Below are 14,472 nucleotides of genomic sequence, written 5' to 3'. Positions count from 1 at the left end.
TGACGAATGTGAAAGGGCTTTCGGCTCTCGTGACACGACGAGTCGGTCGCGTTTCACGACGCCGCTAGCTCCGCTGAATACAGCCTAGCCTGCCTGTCGATTTGCGAGACATTGCGGCAGAGCTTCCCGCCAGGTCTCAGCATCGCGATTCTTACGTAACACTGGACAGAAAACTGCCTTCTCGAGAGAACCCTGTACGCGTGTGACCTGTGTGGCCGACCGGAGCTGTGCAGTACTCGGTTTCTTATCTGCAACGCGTTCGGTTCGTCAGCGTCCTATACTTTTTTTGGGCTCTCCAGATCGACTTCTTCGTGCTCCGTTCGAAGCGAGGAAAGTGCGTGTGCTTGCCAGCGACGACGCATGCGTGCTTGTGCGTGCTTTCGGTGCAGCGTGTTTGTGGCGTGAGTGGCTTCGCGGCTGGTCCTGTGCTCGCGACGTTTCGGTGAAACTGTGATTGATTGTTTGATCGAGTGGTCGTGGTGACGAACCTGCTGCCTTTTTTCTCAGCGGCGCATATCTCCCGACAAACTGAGGCGTGTATTGGAACGTCCTGTGGTGGTGCTTGAGTGGACGTCGTTCCGAACAGCGCTAGCAGAGGGTATACTACATCGGCGTCGCTACTGAACTGAGGCTGCAAAGGTAGGTTTCACTTATTCATTTACTCTGGAGTGTCGCCGAAGTTCCCGTTCATTCGGCGAGCGTGTTTCAATTCTCGTCGTACCCCCGCGAACACTTCCAGGATACCGTCGCCTTTATTTTTTTTTAATGGGCCGGAGGCTTGCCTTCAGGCGTAATGTTGAGTATGTATTATATGTGTGTCGTAATGCCTGTGCATTGTATGAGCCCGAGCTGTGTTTCTGGGTAACTGATTCCCTTCCAGTGAAAACACTTTGTCCACAGGACATCCGAATCATCTCCCAATGTCAATGCGCCATTTGAATACAAATAGGACGTCCACTGGACGTCCAGCTTTAGATATATCCTATTACGAATGTCCCCAAGGATATCGCACATGGGCCCGTTGCGGATATCCTACCATGAATGTCCCAAGGTTATACCACGTGGACCTTTTTTTGACGTACACTGGAGTATTTGTCCTCCAATTAAGGCTTTCTCTTTGAGTTTTCTCGCGCGTTCAAAATTTAGACCGAAGCTTTCATGTCTCCAGCTCGTGTGTACGTCAGGCTTTACAAATTTTCTGCCGCAATTTACATAGAAACCTTAGTTCAGTAAGCTCCGTGCGCTTGGCGGAAGGCCTCAAAGAATGAGGACTATGCTGCCTTTCCGCGCACAAAACGTGTGCAAACAATGTGTGTTTTTGAAGCGTGCAACAGCTCGTTGCACCTCTCGCACAGCGTGTGCTGCGGCCGTAATTGACATTATAGAAAACGCTGTGCAAAATGCCCTGATATATGTCCGTGGGATGTACGCAGCATGTCTCCATAATGTCCCTCGCGGACATTCAAGTGATGTTTGCAGGACACGGAAAGAGCGGTCAAACGGTCGCGTGAGAGACGTCCGCAGGGCGTATTGGACGCGTCTCTAGGATATCCACGTCCTGGCAGTGGATGTTCACAGGATATCCGTATAGGAAGTCAGTGTTCTCACTAGGATGTACTCAACAATTTTCAAGTTTGTTCCTATTCCCCACAGCGCAACGACTGCGACAAACTGATTTCGTGTCTGAAACCACGAGTAGATCCGGAAGTCGGCGTCTTCATGATATAAGCGGAGAAGGCAACCGTATCCCCGTGCTTCTGTTCTAAAAAGCGATTTTCTTGGCCTCAACACAGAGAGCTCGCTGTATAACGTCGCATGTTTGGGTTGGAATATTGATGCTGCGTCCTGTAATTTCATGTCATCGCGCGGTAATCGTGGCACACTTCACGGGGTGCTATTCGTGATGTGCGTATACTCTGTGACGACACAACTCTCTGCGTGAAATTGGTGTCATTTTTCACGAAAGCTGACGGCAATTAAGAATATATATTGAATTTATATCCGGGATGAAAGCTTTGCGTAAATACTTCCGGGTTGAACTCCTTAATGCGTACGCTTTTATTTTCTTGGGGGAAAAAAATGTACAAGTCTTCGTTTAGGACATATGCCTAAACCAACCTCACTTCTTGTTTTTAAAATTATTTTTTTTCTCTCTCACCTATCGCATACCTTTGCCCATTCCCTGATACAGGGTGGTCAACCGGAGATAATCTCTGGTTAACCTCCCCATCTTTCAGTTGCCTCTATCTATCTATCTATCTATCTATCTATCTATCTATCTATCTATCTATCTATCTATCTATCTATCTATCTATCTATCTATCTATCTATCTATCTATCTATCTATCTATCTATCTATCTATCTATCTATCTATCTATCTATCTATCTATCTATCTATCTATCTATCTATCTATCTATCTATCTATCTATCTATCTATCTATCTATCTATCTATCTATCTATCTATCTATCTATCTCTCTCTCTCTCTCTCTCTCTCTCTCTCTCTCTCTCTCTCTCTTGTTTGTTCGTCATGCTCCATTTGAGTTTTTAATAAACAACGCTTCATAGCGTACTATGTAATGACAGAAACTTGCTAACTGTAAGAATACTAGGATTTGAACATCGCTTCATACATGATTGTGATAACGGCTATTCATTATTCGAAAACTCTGTATTCGAAATTCGATTCGGTTATGGCACTATTCGATTCGTATTCGATTCGACGTCAAAGATCACTATTCGCTCGCCCCTAACTATATAACGGTCACTGGTTCGCACGATAATCTAAAAGATCGCCGTGTATTCGATGGATTGTAGAGAAACTGGGGCTCCACATCTGTTGGCCGTCGAATCGCTTCGGAGCCAGCCAATCAAAGTTGACGCGCGCGTCGTGAGAAAAGAGAGAAGGACGCTGCTTGGATGCTTCTCACTTTCTGAACTGCACTGTGTGCACTCGCGTCCCAGTCAGTTGAAATGGAACCGTGTTTTGGAACCCTGATCGCGAACGATTTTTGCCATGCCGAGATTACAGCACATTCATTATCAGCCGACGTTTGAGCCAAAGCGATGACGGGCTTTGCAATGACAGTAGATAACGAAGCGGCTGGTCCTGGTGCGGTGCAGGTCGGTGGCGTTTGGCGGGGGTTCTGCGAAAATTGCGCTCGTTTATAACTTATGCGCAACATCTGTGTAGATGTTTTGGAACAATGGCTTAAAACAGCATGTCCGCTAGGAGCGTCGAGAACCAACACCTGCTTCTTTTTTCCGAACGGCTGATCATACATTAATATGAGCATGCTGACCACAGAGAGACTCTTCCTCCGACGTCGCCTAATGCACATCGCTTACGTTTCATAAGGCGAAAGCCTTATATGCCTCATGAAGCGGGAAAATACAACGAGTGTTCAGCGTCAACACCGGATACCAAGAAAATCTACGTGACCAACTGATGACGTCACGTTCCCGGCTACTGACCTGCTGCGGCTCGCGCTGAGAAATCCCACAGGGAACAGGTGAAATCCCGCTCCCAAAAATTGTATTAAGGTAGATTAAAGTGAATTAACTTAGATTAACATAGATAAAAGGGGTATAAAGTGTATTGAGATGGAGTTTTAATTAAGGTGATAGCTTAGATAAGTCTTAATGCTTCCGCATTCATATCACGTAAGGATATTTAAGTGGCTGTCAATTTATTTTTTTCATTTTTATTCCAAACAGTTGTTAGTTCCCTCTCCTGTCACCCTCTTGTCAGTGTCTTTGTGTCTTCACTAAATGCCAGTAATGCCACAAGTAATGCGTCATCAGAAATGCCACATGTTGATTATGTTTGATGATAGCATGCTATCTCGACTTCGAAAAATTAATATTCCTTCTACAATTACGCCCCTATCTCCTCCCTAGCTTTTTTTTTTCTACACCGACACCTTGATCGTATGCTGCTTGCGTCCACCTCCATGAGAAAATCGTGCATGACATTGCACATAATTTCCATAATTTTCATGAGGGACACCACTGACCAGTTGGCGATCCCGCCAGCTTTGAACGCCAGCGTTTCTGGACAGCGGGCGCTGACTGAAATTCTGGCTACACGGATGGGGCTGTTGGGATGGTGGGAAAATAAATTTTACTTATCAACGACTCTTTAGACCTAGCCGTCGGCGTCGTAGTTGCAGCCCGGTCTTGGTGCTAAGTCCATTTGTCGGGATTCGCGGACGTTTCTTTTTATGTGGGCCACCATCAGCGACTGTGGTGTGAGGCGCAACTACGGCGATGTAGTGACCCACCTTTCCCACGCATAGGAAAGGGACGGTGACACGTTTGAGCCAATTAAAAAGTGTAGGGAAGAGAGTCCTACCAACCACGTCACAAATGCGTACCAGGCATGATGCCGTACCAAACACCCAGGCACAAACACTACTCAACGCTGCTGTCCAACATCCAGCACGTTGAGAACTGACGAGGTCAACCGGCGCCTCGAGTATTTGTTTGTGTTGATGGATATTGTTAGCACTTGGGTTTTCTGCTTGGATTTCGTATTCTTTTCGTAACATAGAACTCGTAAAGGTATATGAACATTGCTTTTAGTTTTTTTCGCCAACGCTGCATACACACCACACATACTTGAGAAATGGCACCAACCCAGACAAGCTACGATTGCGAAGACTTACACCCGATGTACACATTGCCAGGAGTCATGCAGAGCAGACTTGCAACACCTCATTTGGAGCTGTGCAGCTTTTTCACAAGGGAGATCCAACATTCAGCATCTACTACACGGAGACATTAGAACACTAGGAATTGCAATACAAACTAACCCTGAAACACAGAAAGCCATTGCGACATATGGCAGACAAAGTGGCCTGTTTCGAGTAGTGTAGCAGGGGTGGATCAGCCCATGTGAGAGCGGTGGAACTGAACATGCACCTGAGCCTGCATAAAGCGGAAGATCCCAGACTGAGATGAAGAAGTGTTTCAGCCAACAGTCTGGGTACCCACATTCCCTTCCCTCCTAATCCCCATCAGCGGCCTAAAGCCGTCCCCTTCCTTAAAATAAAGGCTTTATTCATTCATTCATTCTTTACTCTCTTTGGAACTAAATTATTACTTTTGTTATCCCCACCTCCCACCTCATCTTTTTTGTGCGATACCCTCAGTAAAATAAACAAATAAGTAAATAATATCAATTAAATAAATATTTAAATACTCCAACGCACTCCACACTTACTGGCTTTGGAGAGGGGCGCGGTGTGTTTGTTACTTTTGAGCGTTCTCGGGTCACAAGTGACAAAGGTTCACGACAGACGGCCCCTGCTGGCGTCGAGCAGACGTGAAACCCAACGCGCACGTGATGGAGCATCGCGCCACGTTTTCTTTTTCTCGTTTTTTTTTTCTGTCACACGCTTTCTCCTCTTGCTTCGTCCTTGAAACGCGGCGTGACACTAGTTTTCAGAGGCGCGCTGTCCTATGCTTTCTCCTCTAAGTTCGCGCACGTTGGTGGGGGCTCTCGCGTGGCTAAGCGTAATCCACGCCGACAGATTCACTTTTTTTCATTCATTTATTTATTTATACCGTCAGCTCTCTTAGAACTATTACAGGAGTGGAGAATTTAAAAAAAAAAATAAGACATAGAATGCCACCCAGTTACAAGCTTTGACTCACAAAGCTTGTCTTAGAATGGGAAAGACGCATGAAATACAACATACAAGGGAAAGTAATAAAGAAACCATTCACAATTCGGCACCGCATCGTCATATACACAATAAGATTCACATGTAAAAGTCTATACATACATATGGGGCGATTCACTACGTGTTATTACAAAAAATTGTGCCTTTAAGACTTTCCAAAAAGGCAGTTAAGGACATCGAGGTTACAAGAGAGTCGGGTACTGTCGTGATCTCTGCCGTCCGACACGATGTCGCACGTTCAGTGTTGCTCGTGGAAGCCACCATTTATTTATTCTTGTACTAACTATGAGATATTTGTGCCGGGCTTATTGTGTCCGGTGCGTTGTATACTTGCTGTGTGTCACTCTTGTAACACGAGATGGTTGTGTGAGGTTGTGCTAGACTAGCGCTATATGTTGAGGTTGGGCCACCAAATTCTGCTTGTGAACTTTTCTGAAGGTCAGTTACGGTCTAACGATGTGATACGACGGTGTTCTGACTTATGCAGAATTTCGGCAGCACGTCTGGAACGAAACAAACAAACAAAAATTATGCAGGAGCGCAAGACTTTAACAGTACACTAAATCAATATACGCGGGCGAATCAGGAAGTCATTGCCCCTATCATTTCTTTTTTTGCCAAATTAAAGCTGTACATGCGAAGTCAGCATATTCATTCCCGGCGATGGACCTTTCTAGGACTGGCCCGGCCTTATCTGCCGGTAGCTTCGCGGCACGGCGCAGCTTTCAGTGGTTCAAGATGGCGGTTGTGCTTCACATGTCCACGGCGTACGGGCAACAATGTGCGATTCGTTTTTCATGGAGCAGCGGAAGAAAGTACATAGAAATCCACGGGGAAATGCAGCGCGCGATTGGGAAAAGGTGTCTCGCATTGAGAAGTGTGAGGTGGTGGTGTTGTGAGTTTAGTATGGCACATGACACGTACAGTATGGCACATGCTATAGGAATGCAAAAAAATAAAAAATACGCATCGAAATCCCATTCGCGTGCATGGACTGCGTCTGCACCTGTTGGCTTCTGGTCACCAATCTTTCCTGCCACGAAAGCTGAGCGAAATAAACGCTCCAGAATGGTGCTTGTGTCGTAGGCTCGCTTTTCGATGACCGGTAAAGTCCACGAGCCCCACTGGCTCCCCTCTGCGAGCTCGCATGAAGGAGCCAATCAGGCGTACGCGTTTCACTGGCTTTTCGTTTCAATGGTCATATATAACGAGTGTGAAACTGCGGTAAAATACTTTACCTGCAGGCATGCTAGCAGGCAGGCGGGCTCACGCATGTACAGTCTACTACAATAGATTACGGGACAAGTGGGAATTTCTGCTCAGATAAGGCATGGGGCTTGCAATTAATTTTATCATTATGTAATGAAAAGGGCAGACACTAAGGAAATATATTAAGTCGAGCTAGATTAAAAGTATATGCTTTGTAATAGCGAATTCGTTATTCGTAGTGAGAACAGGGCTTTTGCAAGCATCCGCTGTGGCTGCTTAGTGGCTATGGTGCTATAAGCACGAGGTCGGGGGATCAAATCACGGCAACGGCGGCCGCATTTTGATGTGGGCGAAATAAGAAAACAGCCGTGTAGTTAGATTTAGGTGCACGATAAAGAACCCCAGGTGTTGTAAATTTCCGGAGTCCCCCACTATGGCGTGCCTCATTATCAGATCGTTGTTTTGGCTCGTTAAACCCCATAATTCAATTTAATTTAATTAGCTTTTGAAAACGAGAAAATGGCAAAAATGAAAAAAAAAAGCGTAGTGGCGGCAGCTATTTTGGACCGTTTTACCTCTCATATGACGTCGGCACTGGCTGATTCACGGAGAACGGAAGCGGGACGTGACGTGGAGATTACGTCAACTCGTCGGTTTCAGCGAGGGCGATTCAAATTGAGGAGCATCAGCCAGTCTTTCAGTGGCAACTTCCTACGCTACTAAGTCATGTTTTATGCGGTTTTATGGCACACAGGAAAATGACGATAGACTCTTAGACTAATGATCTATCCATCTGACTCGGCCCGATATTTTCGTTTAATGCGCCCTCACGATGAAACTATATGCGGCTTTATGCGCCAGAAACCCACGATCTGATTATGAGGCACGCCTTAGGGGAGGGACTCCACATCAATTTTGACTACCTGGGAATTTTTAACGTAGACCCAATGGACGGTATACGCGAGCGTCTTTGCGTTCCCATCCCCCGTCGGAACGAGGCCGCTACGACCGGGACCGAACCCACGACCTCGCGCACAGCGGCGCGATGCCGTAGGCCCATTACGTAGGTCGCAAACGCTTATTGTTACACGCTGAAACTTTAAATTATTGCCAAGGCTTTGCGAATTGAGCTTTTCTCGCAAATCCCGTGACGCGTAAACTTCTGTGGCCGACTGTATATACGTATACGGACAGTGAAAACTGCGATTTAGTCTAGAGTGTGGTCAACCGACCGATTTGGTTTGCCAACCTTCGTGAAATAAAGTATACAGGCCGACAACCGGAGTAAGTAAAGCCCCTTAAACTTCGTAAAGTAGTGCCACGCTTTGAAGAATGCCGCCTCCTCCTCGCGCGCTTGCCGAGACTAACGCGGCGTCGCTATTGGCCTAATAGCATCACGTGGGCCCTCGCAGCGTGCATCAGCGCCATTTTTGCTCGTGAAGCGTCTACGGAGTGGCGAAGAGCGAATGTTGGCGCCGTTGCTACGCTCGAGCACTGTAGGCGACGCCACGGTCGAGGAGGGAGCGTGAAAGAGAGGATAAACGAGGAGGAAGGAAGGCGGAGGAGGAGAGTGCCACTACTTTACGAAGTTTAAGGGGCTTTGGGAGTAAGTTCACGCACGGTCATGCCGCGTGGTCGGTTCGTGCACTACACTGTAAAAATTAACACCCTTACAAGTGAGAAAGGGTGTAAATGTGTCTATAAATCACACCCTTAGGGTGTGATTTATATAACTGACACCCTATGGGTGTGAGTTGTGGACACATTTACACCCTTTTTCGCTTTTAAGGGTGTAAATTATTTTACAGTGTATACGCTACAAATCGACCTGAAATTGAGCGGTAAAGAGAGCTTCGCCTTAAAAGGGTGCTACGCGTATCGCGAGAAGTGCATATGGACATGTATCAGTGCACCCATAAACGCTCCGTCGCCGTTCGACCCTTTCTGATTTCAAAAAAAGAAAGGCGTGAGCGCCCCGATTATCGTGAGCTCTCTGTCCCTGCGGCCTCGGTTTGTGCTCCCGCGCCATTCCGGTGCCAACTGGAGCGCGCGATTCCCAATACCCGACCGAGCGGCGCGCGCGTGTGTATAATAAGCTCTAATGCCTCGGCGTGGCGGGAAGCAGTAATTCGAAGGCGATTAAGATAACGATCGCCTAATGAATGGCAATAAATTTGCGCGCCGCGCTGTGTGCTTTCGGCGCCTCTGTTTGTTCCGGATCGTTTATGCTCGGCGCGCGCGCGTGTCGTGTTGCTCTTTATCGCCGCCGCCTCGGCGTAGCGTTATTTCTCGCTCGCCCTTTTTTTCCCTTTCTTTTTTTTTTCGTGCGCGCGTGGGTGCGAGCGAGAACTCTTGTCACCGCGTTGTTCTTGGCGAGACTGCGTTCGGTTCTCGGCGTTGTTCGATGGGGCGGGCCTGGCTTCACTCTTAAAACGGTTGCACCCTTTGGGGTGTATATTCGTCCCACAACAATAATCGTCATCTGCCTTGCTTGCGTTTCTTTTCTTGAAAACTCGGCGCTCGCTACTTTACTGTCGAGAATGCTGCGTCACACTGATAACGCGCATGCCGTTCGTGTCTGGGAAGTACCGGGCTCGCAGCGTTAAAGAAAGGAAACGCGGGCAAGACAGATGACGATTATTGTTGTGGGATAAGATAAGCCCCAAAGGGTGTAAATTTTTCTAAGAGTGAATTGTCTCACAGGCTATTGTGCGGCTCTCGTTGCCGTAAGCTTCCAGGGAGAACTTGCTATTAATAAGTCGCGCTAATTGAGAAAGCGTCCATCTTTGGATGCCGCGACTGAGCCCACAGCACGCAAGACTGGTTCCGGGCTTCTACGAAAAAAAAGAAAGGAAAAAAAAAGAAAAGGAAAGCCTTGCTTGACCTAGCTGTATCTCTAGATTATCACAGGCAGTCTGCGGATGTTAGTTACGTTGGGGCTAAGTAAACTAAAATAAAATGATAAAATGCCGATTGCCAAATAGATTCAGCACGGGAGTCGACAGAGCGCTGAAGCGTAGTTTTTGCTCAAGTTGAACGTACTGTGAAGCTCGTTACGGAACCGAGTGATTGATGTCATTGGTGTAGCCCTGCAGTGTAGCTTGCGTTCCTGATAAGATATTAGGGAGCGTGTGCACGTGCAACGCGAATTGCACAGGCTAAGGCACTGGCACGCGCACATCGTAGTAGAGAGAGGCTGTACAGGAGCCCCAAAATAAACGCCAATACAAAGCTTAAGCAGTCGTAAAGTGCGTAATATAGCAGTCATAAGCGCGTAAGCAGTCATCAAGGCTAAACTATCGCAAATCGATTCATGAATATCGAGAGCGCTATAAAACGTCACTTTGCGCAGTGGGTCCGCCGTACTGACACCGGGTCTGGCCCGTGCCTCTCGCCAGCAGTGTCCTTGACAGTGTCGCGTTGTTTGCCTTCAGTGGGCGCTAAGTTTCCGCGCCCCGCGCGCTGCGCTCTGATTTCGCGTGTGGAGAGGGTTTGTTGAGAGAGAAAAGTGGTTCTTGTGGGGAAGGAGAAAAGGCTAGCACTATTTTCTGCAACCCACGCGGGTGCACGGCTCAGCGCCAGCAGGGTGGAGGGGATGGGGCCGTGCAAGTACGGTGCTTCAGCGCGTTCCTCCTCCCCCGCTCTAAACACATCTACACTCGCGGACAACTTTCTGTGACAAGAAAGGGCAAGCTTACGCAAGCAAAGCGCGCACATGTGAGAGCGCTTCTGAAAAAGAGCCCCGTGTTTTCATCTACGGTAGTTTAAGCTGGGCAAGAGAAAACACGAACACCTTATTAGCAGCGGTTAAATAAGGTAAAACACACCACACCACTGTATGTAAAAGTTCGCTCATTTTGCGGGTTTTCCCGTCCGCGTCCGGGCAAATGCGAAACATTCGCAAGTGAAGCTGCGTCGATTCAGCGTCTGTTGCGAGCAACAAAAGCCACTGTCGCACGCTGGCGAACTACTTGACGCCGAAACACATGCGCAGCGTTCCCTTTATTGCCGCAGAAAGTTGTCCGCGATTTCAGGAACCCTAAATCGAAGAGAACGAACGCAGGACGCTCCCTGGGTAGGGTGCCTTGATGCGCGTGCCGTCCGCGCGCATCCAGGCACCATATACACTTACTCCCTGAGTATGTGTAGTGATTCTTAGGATGAAAAGAAGAGAGAAGTGCAGTGCCGTAACTGTCTCTCAAAGGAGGGCACCTCAACAGCACTGCACAGGGTAAGGGGAGTGGGGAGAAAAAGATTAGCGAGAGAATGAAAGAGAGCGGAAAAAGAAAACAAGAAGGTTAAAGAAGAAGCGATGCGGGGCTTACAGCCGCGCTCTCAGCTGAGTCTCGACACAAACGTCAAGGAGGGCAGCAAGCGCACTCTTGGCGATGGAGGCGTGGGCTGCGGGAAATAGGAGATCACCCTCCGTGTTGCAGGGTAGTGCATCTGCGCTTCTGCACCTCGCGTCGTGAATTGTGTCGTGGCGTGCCGTTGTTTACTTGATCTTGATTGATTTATTGATTTACTGACTGATGGATTTCGCTCCACGTTGATTTTTCCCAAGATCGTTCATACCCGTCCTGCGATCACGTGTGACGTCCCAAAGTAAAACAGGGTCTGAGAAAGATGCCCTGTAGTGGAGGGCTCCCGATTAACTTTCTACTATGTAAACCGGACGTTCTTCAACGCCGATTGAGAGACATTGAGAGACATTGCCTTCCCACGGCGTGGGTGCTTCCTATCGTGGAAAGGTCGTTGTGTAAGTTCCTGACGTAGTATTATTGCTCTATGGATATTCATTCCTTCTCTGGAACAATTACGGAGTCTAACTTATTACCACCCACTTCGTCCGTATTACACACTAATGTGTGATTTGTTGCCATTTCTTTTTTTTTCACATTTGTTTGCACACAACCTTCTCTTGCTCGGACCCTTTGTCCGCAATATTGTACGAAATAAGTTTGCCACGCGTTTTCTTCAGTCACTCGCACTCACCGTACTATAACTTCCCATAGACGCGGTGTCGCGGGCAGCTGCGTATGCTCCTTGTGGTCTACCACCTGAACAGCCTTTCTTTTTCTTTATTATGCTCGCCGCGATGGTGTTCTCTTTCTCTTCATTTACCCTTTATTTTTCCACTTTTACCTCTTTTCAAGTGCAAGGTATAGAAAACAGAATATCCCCATCTGGTTTACTTCCTTGCCTTTCCATTTACTCTCTCTCTCCCTCTCTCCCTCTCCTTGACAGCTTCTCATTTTTTTGTTTTCTCGTTCGCAGAGAGGCGTATACTGTGCTCACTCAGTGGTTATACGGCGTAGCGCTGCGGAACACCATGGTCGTGGGTTCAATTCCTGCCGTGGCGGCCGCATTCCCATGAGAATATTGCGAAAACGCTCGTTCACCGTGCACTGGAGGTGCACGTTGAACAACCCCAGGTGGTAAAAAAAAAAGAAATATTACAGCGGAGCCGTCCACTACACACCGCCTCACAATCTGATCGTCGTTTAGGCACCGTAATAGCCCGGCAGTTTAAATTCCTCTTTTTTTCTTTGCGCTATACCTTTAGTTCGTTAAACCCGATCCGCGATCACCAACCGCATATCGCACCTCTTCGTTAGCGATGAACAACTCGGCGAGCTGCGGGCTAGGGCCAGGCGCGCGAATCGGGGCCGTATCTCTACTATTTCCGGCGTGCGACGGCGCCTCCCCGTGGTCGCTTCCTTCCTTCCTTCCTTCCGGAGCCGGATAGGAAGCCACAACTGGCCTTTTTCTCTCTTTTCACCGCCCCCCCCCCTCCCCTTTCATTCGCACCCGCTACCCGCTGATGGTTCACACCGGGGGTCCCCGAGGTTCTCGCGCGTGTCCCGGGCGGAGTCGCATTGCCGCGCGCTCCAGTTGGGCGCGTATGACCGGCTAAACGGAGTCGCGCGCGCGTCTCCGTCAGATGGCGCTGATCGGCGCGTCGGCGCCAGAAGGGCTCCCGCTTGCTGTGAAAGCGCGCGTTTGGCTGTTCTCCCGCGATGGGTTGTTGTTTTGTTTTTTTGTTTTCTCTCCCCTACCTTGCTGGAGCTCCGTCGCGCGCAACCTTTCGCTCGCGGTTTGCGTCCTCCGGATTCTTGCACGGTGGTCCGATTGTAAACATCGCGAAATTGTTAGGTCAACAAAGGCCAAACGCCGTCGGACATCGAGAAAAATATCACGCGGTGAGCGTCAAGCAACGCAGCGCAGCGAAACGAACCAAAGAACTCGGTGTCTCGGAGGGGAAACGATCTACGCCAGCCAAACGTCGTGATCGGCACGGGCAGAGAGATAGATAGTAATCTAAACCGGAAGCACGGCGAAGCGTCGTCAGGGGAGAGGGAGTCCCGCGACGCGCCTGGCAGCGGTCCCAATGCGCGCGCGGCGCTCCTCCTGTCGGGGCAGCGCCGTACATTGAGAGGAGGGGGTCTTCTGTGTTTGCCGCAAGATGGCTCTGCGTGTGCGGAAAGCGCAGAAGAAATGCAGCGGAAACGCACTTCGCAACTCGTGTAATTGTGACTTCTGTACGTTACATGTTCATAATTACCGATATACACCGCAGTATAACTTTCCACGGCTCGTTTCGAAGGCAACACCGCATTCACTAGAGGCGCGTTTGCACCGCTTGGAAGCATCGAACTCGTGGCTGAGTGGTAGCGTCTCCGTCTCACACTCCGGAGACCTGGGTTCGATTCCCACCGGGCCAATCTTGGAAGTTGCTTTTTATTTATGAAGCGCCTGCCGTGATTTATCGCTCACGGTCAACGCCGCCGACGCCGACACCCGACGCCGACGACACCGGCTTTTCTGCGACACGAGCTCCTTAACGCTATCGCGTTAATAAATCTAGAATGGCCTGTTTCCCCTTTATACATATATGGCCATGAAGAGCACGTTCGCGCAATAAATAAATAAATAAATAAATAAATAAATAAATAAAAGAGAAAAAAAGAAACTGTGTTATAGCGATGTCAAGGTATTATACAATTTAGAGCGAAGTAAGTTGGCCGTACAAAGTGCGGTAAACGCTCGCTTACTGATTAGATTAGCGAGCACGGTGTCGCGCACGCAAGCGCAAACGCGAGCTTATTCCTCCTCTCGATAGCCACGACGCTGGCGTGTTTGAAGAGCGCCGGCGACGGGGAGCGAACGTCTCGTGCCGCCTCCCGCTTCGCCGCGTGTCGGAAACCCGAGATTGCGCGACCTCCGACAACGTTCGAGCTCGATATCGTTACAACCCTGTTCCGACAAGGTATAAGATTGCAAAATGCTGAACTCTACTAACTCGTTAATATTCTTGTCATTACAACGAATACAATCCGGAACTCCCTTTGCAACGTGAACGCCTGCTGGGTGCAATGCGTTCAACGTAGCGTGCAATGGGTTGGCTAGTAATGTGTTACAAATCCAAAACGACCCTCGATATTTTTTGTCCTCGAGAGAAGGAAAGCTTGACTGCAGAATGACTGTAGCTTAGGTTCCTTGAAGTTGTAACAAGTCGCAGTTACAGGACAATGATATTGTTGTTGTCTATAGAACTTTTCGACGAAAGTGTAA

The 14,472-nt window shown here is 48.5% G+C and overlaps 1 protein-coding gene across 1 annotated transcript in view; it reads left to right on the top strand.

The window, feature by feature from the left end:
* Window positions 1-385: 385 nt before the first annotated feature.
* The window catches only part of LOC139049464 (protein O-linked-mannose beta-1,2-N-acetylglucosaminyltransferase 1-like), a 533,721-nt gene continuing 519,634 nt past the window's right edge, over window positions 386-14,472 (top strand). The window contains exon 1 of the mRNA XM_070524938.1: window positions 386-639. The gene's annotated coding sequence lies outside the window, so the exon portion shown is untranslated. The remainder of the gene's footprint in view (window positions 640-14,472) is intronic.

This window comes from Dermacentor albipictus, chromosome 9 (genome assembly GCF_038994185.2).
Source record: "Dermacentor albipictus isolate Rhodes 1998 colony chromosome 9, USDA_Dalb.pri_finalv2, whole genome shotgun sequence".
Lineage (NCBI taxonomy): Eukaryota > Metazoa > Arthropoda > Arachnida > Ixodida > Ixodidae > Dermacentor > Dermacentor albipictus.
This window is presented reverse-complemented; position numbering and strand designations above follow the sequence as displayed.